Source organism: Diuraphis noxia, unplaced genomic scaffold (genome assembly GCF_037042655.1).
Source record: "Diuraphis noxia isolate RWA-SAM2 unplaced genomic scaffold, SU_Dnox_SAM2 contig0001, whole genome shotgun sequence".
Classification (NCBI taxonomy): Eukaryota; Metazoa; Arthropoda; class Insecta; order Hemiptera; family Aphididae; genus Diuraphis; species Diuraphis noxia.
This window is the reverse complement of record NW_028301711.1, coordinates 74,079,920-74,093,762: the sequence shown is the minus strand read 5'-3', so window position 1 is coordinate 74,093,762 and position 13,843 is coordinate 74,079,920. Positions and strand designations below refer to the sequence as shown.

The following is a 13,843-nucleotide window of genomic DNA, read 5'->3' as shown; positions in this document are numbered from 1 at the left end:
AAAAACACAGTAACTACCTACTTTTTTTTCGTCGTTCTAATTTTAGCATAGACTTGACAATAATATGACTAGACAGTAATTACTAAGTTGTTAACTAGTATTCTGTCACGGTCTTAGACCCATACACAGTCAAAACATAATATAGTGTATACTGTAATAGTGAATCATATTTTCTTCAACACGTCGCCTTAATTTTTTAACATGAACAACAAGTAAGTTTGGTACCCTATTTATTTAATATGTTCAAATAATATTAAAGTCGTATTATATATTTAAGGAATTACTTTTCACCAGCATCTGCAGCGGCATCATGTTTATTAGATCATGATTATAGTATTCAAACTACAGAATCAAATTATGTCGATGAAGAAACTATTTTTGAAAAATCAATTGAAATTGATGATGAGACACTGGACCCTAGTTATATTATTGATTCATTGGATAATGTAAGTATGGTATCAATAGATTTGGATCCTGTTATGAATTCTACTAATATTCATAATGTACCTGATGAAACCATGTCAAAATCCCGAAAACTAAGTAAAAAAGATTTGTTAGAAATGAATTCCAAAAGAGAACTGGCAAAAATTGAAAAAGCCAAAATTAAACATCCATTCAGGGATATAACTTGTACAGATTCTTGTAGAATGCAGTGTCATAGTGAAGAACTGTCTCTGAATCATAGACAAAGCATTTGGACAGATTTCTGGTCTCAATGTTATACCGATAGAAGAAAATTTTTAGCTAAATCAATAACTATTAAACCTATAAAACGTCGTACTGTAGTTAGTTCTAAGGACAATTTCAACAGAAACACATCTCGATTGTATCACCTACCTACAGGGCACCTTCATGATCAAATTCGGGTTTGTAAATCAACATTTTTGAACACTTTTGGTTATTCAAATGACTCAATTGTGACTGAACTTTGTAAATACTTAAAAGATGTTAACAATAATCCTTGTTCATCAAAAGTAAAAGAAAATAGAGGTCTACACAATAATTCAAAAATGTTTGACAGACAAGTAGTAATTGACCATATTAAAACTTTCAAGCCTTGTAGTAGTCACTACCGAAGGCACAATGCCCCTAATATATTGTATTTACCTCGAGAATTAACAGTGAATAAAATGTACTTGGATTTTTGCACACAAAATGGAAAATGTATCTCACAAGAATCATATAGAAGTGTTCTAAAAATGTTAAATATTTCACTAAAAAAACCTAACTCAGATAAGTGTGAAGATTGTTTTACTTTCATGAACGAAATTGAAAATTCACAAGTTGAAGATGAAATAGAAGTGATAAAAACTAAGCTGGAAAAACATAAATCAAAAGCATCAAAAGCAAATTACTTGTACAAAATGGATGCTAATATAAATATAATAACAACCAGAGTATATTCTATGGATCTTCAAAAAGTTCTTTTGCTTCCAATTCTACCAGAATCAAAGACATGTTTTTTTACTAGTAGACTTGTTGTCTTTAATGAAACATTTGCTTCTTTAAAACCAAAAGGGAATAGCATTTGTGTACTCTGGCATGAAGCAATAGCAGGAAGAAAGGGTGAAAATATTACAGACTCTATATAGCCCTAATCGAACATGAAAGGGATGCGATTGATTTTATATTTTGGTGTGACAATTGTACAGGTCAAAATAAGAATTGGATTCTATTTACAGCATTAGTTTGTATTTTAAATTCCAATCATAATTCTGTAGAAAGTGTAACTTTAAAATATTTAACAAAAGGTCACACTCATATGTCAGCAGATGGAGTACATGGAAATATAGAAACAAAAATAAGGAAAGTTAGAAATATTTACGATTATGATGACCTAAAAAATACAATTAAAGCTAGCAGGCAGAATTTAGATATAATTGATCAAAAAAAATTCAGACAATGGACAAGTAAAAAAAGAACTACAAACATTAAATCTGACCCACTTAAAAATTTTAAACTAGGTGATATAGTAATGGCTAAATTTAAAAGAGGTTCTGTTACAATGTTTTATTCAACTGACTTTGATAATGAAATTCTTCAGGAACTGGACTTTTTACAAAAAAAATTCATAAAAAACATTACCAGTTATGAGCCAAACATAATTATACAAAACAGAGGAATACCTCCAACCAAAAAAAAAGATATAATTGAAAAATTAGTCCCATTGATGCCAGCTAATAGAGAACTATTTTGGACTGAACTTCCAGTCTCGTTGACTTCAACTGACTTGGTTGAAAATATTGATTTGTCTGATACTTTCATTAATGAATGTAATTAATAATTAGTAATTTTTAAAATTTTTTAGGTAGTTACTAGTTTGATATACAGACATTATAATTATGTAAATATTTGATATTTTAAATTTTTATAATTATGAGTTATTTATTGTTTCTACTAAATTAAAATATTGAAAGCTGTGTTTTTTAATATTTAAATAAGTTTATAATATGTTCATGATATTTTTATTGAAAATAAGTTGTTGTTTAAATTTGCAAAGACTGCCAAAATGTAACATTGTCAATTTATTAATTAATTGTGATACTTTTATGATTATGAGTTATTTATTGTTTCTACTAAATTAAAATATTGAAAGCTGTGTTTTTTAATATTTAAATAAGTTTATAATATGTTCATGATATTTTTATTGAAAATAAGTTGTTTTTTAAATTTGCAAAGACTGCCAAAATGTAACATTGTCAATTTATTAATTAATTGTGATACTTTTATGATTATGAGTTATTTATTGTTTCTAATAAATTAAAATATTGAAAGCTGTGTTTTTTAATATTTAACCCTACAATGCATAGCGTTGCCCACAGGCAACAATGTGTTTCAAGCCGTATAAAATATTTTTAGTTCAATTTTTGGATGTCAAAACTATTTCATTATCTCAATAATATAGTATTATATACATAATTTTCATTATCCATCACAAAATCGTGTTTATCAGCATTAATTAGCAAAAAATATCAGAAGCGGTTACGTATTATCAAATACGTAGTATACCGTAAACTTTGTTTAACAATATCTACCATATTTCTCATATTTACAACTTGAAAAAAATTATTACCTATTTGGCTACACTGTGTAGATGATGTTTTATCGATAATTGGTACAATATTGATAACTGAAATCGTTTAATGTCGATGTTTTAGTTTGTTGCCCACAGGCAACACTATGCATTATAGGTTGTTAATTTTAGTGATAACTGATTACCAACAATCTACTATTTATTTGATTTGAAAATAATATTTTGTTGTAACTCGATGTTACATTCTAAAATACTATTGTATGTGTAGTTATTAGGTACTTAAGTTTTAAATAAACGTATTTTAATTAATACTTAGTTGTTTTATTTTCGATATAATTCATAATGAATAAACTTTCGGATAAGGAAATAACACATTTGATAAATCAAGATATACCAACTGACTCTGAAGATGGCCTGGATTCTGATAGTGATAGTTTTAGTAACGATTTGGACTGGGATAATGCTTGTAAGAATGTATTAGATGATAATTATTCTGATGAACTAACTAAATTATTACAGCAGTTTGATGCATTTGATACACCAATTGACTCTTCAGTAATTTTTAATGACCCTCCAGATTATGACAGCAATGTAACTATAGATACTGAACCCTCTATTCCTACTACTATTGATCCTCCAAGTATATGTGTTCAATCCTCTAGCTCTTCAGTAACAAATAATATTTTTAATTCAAATTTCCTAACTAGAAGTAATAGAAATCAAAATCAGCCTCAACCTCCACAATCTCCAATAAATTCAAATAAAAAAATAAATAAAAAACCTATAGTTGTTAAAAATGTTAAATGGTCATCAGGGAATTTGACCAATATTGCATGTAATTTTCAAGGAAACACAAACTTATCTGAAGAAATTCTTGAACTAGAAACACCTCTGCAAATATTTAAATATTTTTTTACAAATGATTTGATAGATCACATTTGTTCAGAATCTCTCAAATACAGTGTTCTAAATGATATATCTAATCCAACCCAAATAACTCCAGAGGATTTACAAAAATTTATTGGTGTACTTACATTGATGAGTCTGGTTAATATTACAAATGTTAGGCATTACTGGTGTCCAACTTTAGGTAATAATTTAGTACAAGAAACTATGTCTGTCAATAAATTTGAAAAAATTAGGCAAACAATACATTTTAATGATAATAATTTAAATTCCATGGGACCTAATCGTGATAAGTTATTTAAAATAAGACCTGTTATAGAAACATTAAGAAAAAGATTTTTAACAGTTCCTTTAGAACAAAATTTATCTGTTGATGAACAATTATGTAGTACCAAAGCAAGAAGTGCTCTTAAGGTGTATCTTCCAAACAAACCACACAAGTGGGGCTATAAACTTTGTGTATTATGTGGAGTCTCTGGGTTTGCATACAATTTTGAAGTTTGTAGTGGTCAAGAAAATCAAGAATGTTTTCGCTTAAAAAAAGAACCTGATTTAGGAGCAAGTTCCAATATAGTTGTACGTTTATGTAGAGTTATTCCTAAAAATGAAAACTTTAAAGTTTTCTTTGATAACTATTATACTTCACTGCCTTTATTAGTTTATTTAAAGAGACAAGGTATTTATTCACTTGGTACTGTAAGGAGAAACAGACTAAAAAATGTCAAACTTCCAAGTGATGAAGTTTTAAAAAAAAATCCAAGGGGGACAATAGGTAGTTGTGTGACAAAAATCAGAGGAACTGATATAACAGCTGTAGTATGGAAGGACACTAAAGTTGTTAATTTATTATCAACATTTGTTGGGGCTGATCCTGTTATGAAAGTAAAACGGTTTGATAAAAAATTTAAAAAACATGTTGAAGTTGACTGTCCAGCTATAATAAAAACTTATAATAAACATATGGGTGGTGTCGACTTGTTGGATGGATTATTGGGACGCCATAAGATAAAAACAAGAAGCCGAAAGTGGTATATAAGACTATTTTATCATATGTTGGATGTTACAATAGTTAATTCTTGGCTATTACATAGAAGAATACAAGATGGTAAAGGGGAAAATAAGACATTGACTTTAGTGCAATTTAGAAAAGAGCTAGCAATATCTTTGTGTAAAGTTGGACAAGTTATAACTCCAAAACGGGGACGCCCATCAAAAGAAATAGAAAATAATATTGAAAAAAAAAGAAAATTAGGAACAAAAAAAGGAGAAGTAGCTCCAACTAAAGATATAAGACTTGATGGAATTCAACACTGGCCAATTGACAGAACTACAAAAACCAGATGTAAAATGCCAGGTTGTGATAGTTACACTTGGATCAAGTGCAGTAAATGTGATATTAGCTTATGCTGTGGAAAAGGTAGAGTTTGTTTTACAAATTATCATACAAAATAGAAAAAACATACATATTATTTTGACTTTTTATTTGTTATTATTATTATTATTTAAAAGTTTTATTTACTCATTTTACTTTGTTATAATTTTATTGGTTATTGCTCATATGAGTTTATTGGTGAATATTATTTCCCTATTCAGTTTATGTTTGGTCATTTTTAATTTTTACTATTATAAAAAGTGATATGATTTATTTTAAATTTTTTTATAATATATACAGACCTTTTTTATTTTATTTTATCTTTATCATACATGATGTATCATGACGATGATGTATAATTTATATTAATTTTTTCTATTATAATTTATAATTTTATTTGAATTTATTCCATTGTGTTACATTTATTTTTTCATTAATCGTAGAGAACCCTGAATGCATAGTGTTGCTCACAGGCAACAAACTTAAATTACTTATTTTGGGGGACTAAAAATTTCAAAAAAATTTTTTCTTTAATTTTCTCTAATTAAGAGATACATAAAGAAACAATTAAAAAAAAAAATTTAAAAAAAAAAAATCATGCATTGTAGGGTTAAATAAGTTTATAATATGTTCATGATATTTTTATTGAAAATAAGTTGTTGTTTAAATTTGCAAAGACTGCCAAAATGTAACACTGTCAATTGATTCATTCATTGTGATACTTTTAAAATGTTTCAGTTATAAATAAAGACTGCTTATTATAACAATATGTTAACATAATATTTGTTATGGCTATTTACTTTAATAATATAAACTCATATTAAACAATTAAATTATCACTTATAATTTAATATTAGAGTTTTATTCAGATTTAATATCATTTATTTATGTTTTGAAAACCAAAATTAAAACACAGTAAAAGCCATTGCTGTGTTTTTAATTTTATCATACTATTTTATTTTCTACCATTATCAAAATCAAAACAAAGTAACTGTCTTAACTCCTTGACAAACAGAAAATGACAAATTATTGATATCAAAAAATGTAGAAAATGGTCCTAATTCATTGATAAGTGAGGTTTCAGGTTTAAATTTTATGAGATAGATAGCGGCCTTTTGGTATTTACTGATATTGCTCTCCTGTAAAATGTTGTCAAACGTAGTTACTGTGTTATGTTTTTGGACAGCCGCGGATGTAGGAAACGTTTCGTAACGTTGTAACGCTGATAGCATGGAGGCCATGAGTTAATTCCTTATCATTGGATTTTCCCTCCATTTTTGTTATCACATCTCATAACATTTGTAATTCAACAACAAATACTCCGATCGTCATCGTTTTTTTTTTGTTTTCGAGATAAACTAGTTCTCAATAAGTATTTCCTATAAAAAGTGTGGTTAGTGTCATATGATATTTTTTATGAATTTTCGTGCAAAAATTGAAGGATAGAGGGCCGACTTCGGACAGTACAAACAATATGGGAAAATACAAAAAAAAGGTAGGTAGTCGCTCTTATCAGAATTATACGCAGGCTAATCTTATGAAAGCTGTCCATGACGTTAAAGTAAAAAATTTAAGTGTTCGAAAAGCATGTGAAAAGTATGGTGTTCCAAGAGCTACTATATATGATTATATTAATAATAAAAACAACATGTTTCGAAAGCCGGGTGGTCAGATGGTTCTTTCAAAAAAAGACGAGGATATTTTAGTTGATGGTTTAATTACATGTGCAGAATGGGGGTTCCCTCTACGAGCATCGGATTTACAGATTCTGGTCCAGTCGTATTTAGATAGATCCGGAAGAAACGAAAAAAATTTTAAACACAACAATATGCCTGGCGTGGATTGGATTAGATCATTTTTGAAACGTAATAAGAACTTAACACAACGATTTGGAGAAAATATTAAACGAGTGAGAGCAGGGGTTTCAAAACCAATCTTAGACAAATATTTTAATAATCTTGAAGATGTTTTGCGTGATATACCCGCTACTAACATATTCAACTACGACGAAACCAATTTTTCAGACGACCCTGGAAAAAAATTGGTTATCGTTAGACAAGGTGTCAAACATCCTGAAATTATAAGATTCGTCAAAAACAAGTACTTCAGTAATGTTCTGCGCTTCAGCTGATGGTAATATTGTTCCACCTTATACTGTGTACAAAGCTGCACATTTATATCCAACATGGGTAGAGGGAGGTATACCGGGAGCGAGATATAATCGAAATATAAGTGGTTGGTTTGACATGGCAATCTTTGAAGATTGGTTTACATTTTCATTTATTCCTTTTATAAAAAATTTGGTTGGCACAAAAGTTTTGATAGGAGATAACCTTGCCAGCCACTTATCGATAAATGCAATTAAACTATGTCAAATTAATGAAGTTAAATTTGTACTACTACCTCCAAATTCGACACATTTGTGTCAGCCTTTAGATTTGGCTTTTTTCCGTCCCTTAAAATCGGCGTGGCGTAATGTTCTAGATAAGTGGAAAAAGAAAAATAGAGGTGTTCTGCCAAAGTCCGAATTTCCACAAATGCTAAAAAAAGCTCTAGAGTCCGTTCAATCTCCAGAGTCTAATGTCAAAGCTGGATTTAAGGCCGCTGGAATAGTTCCGTTCGATAAACAACGTGTATTGGCACGGGTAAAATCTAAGCCTGAAGATGAAGAACTGGAAGAACTGAATAGAAGTAGATCGTGGACTGACGCTTTTGTGGACATTTTACAAGAAGTTCGTTTAGGGGAAAATACGGTAAAAAAACCAAGGGGGAAAAAAATTGCAGTAGAGCCTGGAAAAAGCATCAATGTTGAAGATTTTAGAGTTGAAGATGTCAACGAAAATAATATTGATGACCCTGAAACCGATAACGACACAGAGATAATAGAATTTAATAATGACCAAGAGACCTCAACAAGTCAAGCAGTTCCAAATCACCAGCAAGAAATTCCAGTTGAATTTGAAATTGACAATTTTATATTGGTAAAATATGAAACAAACAAAAGTTATCGACATTATATTGGTCAGATTCTCGATATAGATTACCCAATAATAAACGTCAATTTTTTAAGAAAAAAAAATTCTTTAGCTGGACCTCCAACATTCGTTTTCCCAATAGTTGGCGATAAGAGTCGGATTAAAGTGACGCAAGTTGTCAAAATAGTCAAGGTATTGAGTAGACAAAAACGAGACAGATATATTTTTGATATTGATGCTACTGAAATTGAATGAGTAGGTGGGACCTAGGTACCTACTTAGTGTTGTTTTTTTTATCTACAAAGGTACTTATTTAATTTTATATTGTTTTATATTATTAATATTTTACAAATAGTCAAAGTAGACTAAGTTAAATTGTTAAAATAGTAGGTTGATACGTAGGTATTAATTTGTTATATGTTGAGTTTATTTTATTAATTTGATTTGTTTAATTACCAAAAGAATGTATTTTAAGACTGAAGTTAGTAAAAAAAAGACTGTAAGTAGTTTTTTTAAGGTATTAATTAATTTGTATAACACAAGACATCCAGTAAAAATACCAATTCTGGCTCATCATTTATTTTGTTAATTTAATTATAAAATATTTTATTGTTAATACATTTTGAAGGTTAAAAAAAGGAAAAAGACAAGAAAGCCTGTAGTTTTGTTTTTTAAAAATTAAAATTGTTGTCCGAAGTCATACCATATAAATTTTAATATGATTTTATGTGAAAATAAGTATGTGTCCGAAGTCGACCCACAAATTGGTCGACTTCGGACAACTTTTAACTTTTTAAAAAAGTTTGTTATTGAAGTTAAACTTTAGTTTTAACGATCGTATATAGTGGATAAACATCTGTAGATGTTAAATTTTTTTTTTTAAATTTTTACTTTAATTTACAATCATATTTTTTCAAAAAAACACGAAAAATTATCCGAAGTCACCCCACTTTACGGTACCTACCAATTTGTATTTAATAATTAAGTAATGAAGCTGTTTTTATATTATGTATAACTATTTGCATAGGTACACATTGAATATCTTTGTATTTCTTATTTCATTTATTGGTAAACTAAAAATTATGTACCTATTATTAATTTAAATATTATATTACTTACTACTATCCACAACTGTTCAAAAATAAAACTTATTTACAATATATACAACAAGTCTAAAAAGTAAACATATACCAATTTGTATTTAATAATTAAGTAATGAAGCTGTTTTTTATATTATGTATAACCATTTACATAGTTACACAATGAATATCTTTGTATTTCTTATTTCATTTATTGGTAAACTAAAAATTATGTACTTATTATTAATTTAAATATTATATTAATTACTACTATTCACAACTGTTCAAAAATAAAACTTATTTACAGTATATACAAAAAGTATAAAAAGTAAACATATACCAATTTGTATTTAATAATTAAGTAATGAAGCTGTTTTTTATATTATGTATAACTATTTTCATAGGTACACATTGAATATCTTTGTATTTCTTATTTCATTTATTGATAAACTAAAAATGATGTTATTAATTCAAATATTATATTACTTACTACTATGATTAATTTCAAGTATTTGTTAAATTAGTTTAAATGTTGTGTAGTCACTACTTCACTAGTCCTATTGATGCTGATGCGGTACATTTTGTCCGTTCTCATTTCACACCTACTGTTGCAACATGCAGCCACATTGTGTATAAGCATCAGTTCTGTTTCGGAAGTTTGGCAACGTTTAATGGATCTAATAAGATGATAACCTTTTGAATAAAATACACTCTGGATCTAACAAGATGCGCCAAACAATCAAAATCACACTCCTGGATCCCACATTATACTAATATTTCTTATACATTCTTTGGATCTCGGAAGGATATATAGTATCTTCAAAATTTCTTGAGTGTATGGTAATTGTTTTTATCACATGTGTGTGTGATATGCGTGTGTGTGTGTGTGGTCGTACGCTTAGTATGTTCCGAGATCCAACATATGGAAACAGAGCAGCGTCACGAGATCCGTTTTCGTTGTGAGATCCAAAACAGTGGAACTCTCAACGTTTTTAATTGAAAATTGTGTTTTTGCCCATAACGATCATAGTTAGTCGGAAATTGACCGGATCTCGTTACGATCTTTACATAAGTAGTGTGTGTGTGTGGTTGTATCTGCGGGCGGCAGAAATTTAAATTAATGTATGTTCTTCGCCATATTTGTTAGCCTTTTATGAGATCCAAGATACTCATTGTCAGCGGCAACGTCGCATTTTGTGTGTGCTGGAGTTATATCTGCATTTTAAGAGATCCGATAGTTTTAATATATTATTTATAATTATTAAATTATTATTATACTAACCGATACGTACTCGATTGCAAAAACTGTGGATCTCATAACGAAATAAATTGTTCTCTATGATAAGTATGCGTATAAATATTAATTAAACTTGTTTATTATAAGTATAGTATGTGGCTTATAATTTCCTTGTTGTATTATTTTTTTTAATACGTAATTTAAGTACCTACCTACCTAAATACTGACGGTACCTACTATCCAACTAAAAATGGTTGTTTTGTTAAAATAGCGTATAGTTACTTCTCGACTATATTATTTTTTAAATTGTATACATTATAATTAAGTTATGTAATTGACTAATTAAGTTTTGGTCTTTGGATACAACTCGGCAGTCGGCAGCAAGGGCCATTAGTTCCAAATTTTAATTATTATTTACAATTTTTCATTTTTTTAACTTTTACGTTATATGTTACAATTGTTACATTAACTTGAAAATTACAATTATATTTTATTTTTAAGCTTTGTTAGATTTAAAAAAGTTATGATTTTTCTGTCTTGATCCGGGTTTGGTCCAATAAATTCATAGAACGTTTCGGTCAAATTGAAATTTGTTAGCTCCTGTTGCTACATATGACATTCTGTATGATGTGTTTCATTGTGATCTTTGTATTGCAAGCTTCACAGTGAGAGATTCATGTTTTGACATGAGGAATCCGTGAGTTATTTTGGTGTGTCAAGACTGTCCAGTACTTAGGCTCGTATAACAGGAAAGTACCATTTTGGTAGTCTTATTTAACAGGATTGTGATGTCAAGAAACAAGGTAGTCTCGTATAACAGAAAAGTATCCTATAATATTATTATACTAATTCATTTTTATTTCGAACGATTAACCAAAGAGCCTAAATCTTAAAACATGGTCATGTACTCATGTATAATATTGTAAGTATATTGTATGATGAAAGAAAAGTAAGAATTTACATAGACTAGAATATACTAGAATATATTAAGAATACTATGTGACATAGTCCATGCTTATTGTAAACAACATACAAGACTTGGTATTATGAAGTCGTTAAGAGATCCGACGTATATCATTAACATTTAGCTCATACTATACTAATCCATGATGACCAATAATATTATGATAAAGATATTAAAGATTATGGAACTCGCAACCACCCATGATAATGTACCGATTATGATAAATTTAAAGAAATATATAAATCTATTAACCTAGGCTACATACAGTTACCTATATAACAAACAATTGTTTCAAATAAATATTGATGGCAAAATCTGTAATACGAGTAAATATAATGTAATCTTAAGTTGACATTTATTGACAATTATCTGCCTCTTATTCCTTATAGGTTTTTGAAACTTTGCTAAAAATTTAATTAATTTATGTTCACCTTTAGTACTAAATAAAGAAACTCGTTCACATTCATTGAATAAAAAAATTAATAACTCATTAGTTTATTAAGAGAGCATAGGTAACAATCAAACTCAAACATTTTGAACTTACGAATGCAATGCCTAGCTAGTAATTCAAAAATATAAAACTATCTTTCTAAACTAAAATATGAATTCAGTAATGTATATTATTCATTTGTTGACTAGATAGAAAGAGTTAAACATATTTAAAAATTCTAATTTTATTTTATAGTACACTCTAGTTGGTATTAGATGCATGAAAAACAATTTAAAGTTAAATTGTATAAATTGATTAACTTCGATTCAATCAATTTCATGGCACACTTATTATTAAATAGCTATGTGTTTATTGGTTTTAATTAGTATAAATAATATATAGAATTTAAAATTTTATATTTAGTATCTTGTAAATATTTTTGAATATGCATTTTAATACTGTTATATAAATTTAATTTAAAATTATGTAATTAAAATGTTTATTTATTATTGTAAAAATATTAAATTATAATTTAGTTATTAACCTGTAGATTGTGTAGAATATATAAAGTATTGTAGATAAACTATATATTATAGATTAACTGTATTTTTTATTATTAGTTATACATTTATAAGAAAATCAAGAATGCAAAGATGACATTTTTCAATATTGTGTGTATGTGAAAGTTATAAATATTAGCTATATTATGATATTGAATACAGTTCTTATGGTAGTGGAGGTATATGATACGTTGCTACTATACCTTTAATGTTTATGAATGTGTTATATTTTTATACTATATTATTATTATTCACCTTATTAAATTAGTTTATTAATTTAAATTAAAATGTGTCTAGATTACCTTATTAATCTATTCCATTAAACAGTTATCAAAAAATTGAATGATAATAATTAGCAGACCTGCTATATTTTATAGGCAATAACCAACCAGTAATTAATTTATAGACACATATTTAACTATAAGTCAATCCTGAAAAATGTTTATAATTAAATAATAAACGTTAAACGTGTAGCTGATGTCAATGAATCACAGTTAAATAATCTTATTAAACAGAATATATTGAAAATTTAAATATTTTTCTTTATTATAACAGAAGTAATTATTGTCCATGTCAATAACAAATCATTGAATTGAAAATATATAAATAATTTGAAATTGTAAACAAAAAACTGTCCTAATGTAAGATACCTTCTAATTTGTTCATATATCATAACATTCAGAACTTATATTTATCACATTTTTTTGTTTAAATGAGTCTAATAAGTTCTATAAATTACTATTTATTCACCACACAAGCAGCTTAGAGGAAGCAATTCCATGCCAGAGGCTATAACAATCAAACTTGACAATTCTGGACTTGGGGACGTAATGTCTCGCTATTGGTCCAAAAACATAATAGATACTCAGTCTTAATAATTTTTAACTTACGGAGCGCAATGTCACGCCATAGGTAAATTATTAATTCAGTCAATCTGAATAAAAATAGTATTTACAGCTATTTACCTCAAATATATATACAATATAACATTATATATTATTTAGATGCAAGATATCTCACCAGCTAATAACATAGTATGATTCAATTTTATTGACAACTGATAAGTTATGATAAATGAACTTATAAAAATTTGGTATACATTAAGAATTTTTAATTAAAGAAACAAAATGAATCATGTTGATGCCCAGGTATTCTTTTTGAAATTGAAAGGGACAATAATACTCTTATACAGATAGTGATTATATTTGACCTAAGTTATTTTAATTATTTATATTAAAATTGTATAAGATACCCAAGATAATGAAAAAAAAATTTAAGTTATCTAA

General features: G+C 27.7%; 1 pseudogene; it reads left to right on the top strand.

The window, feature by feature from the left end:
- The first annotated feature begins 134 nt into the window (after positions 1 to 134).
- LOC149061657 (uncharacterized) lies at positions 135 to 2,287 on the top strand (annotated as a pseudogene).
- The last annotated feature ends 11,556 nt before the right edge of the window (positions 2,288 to 13,843 follow it).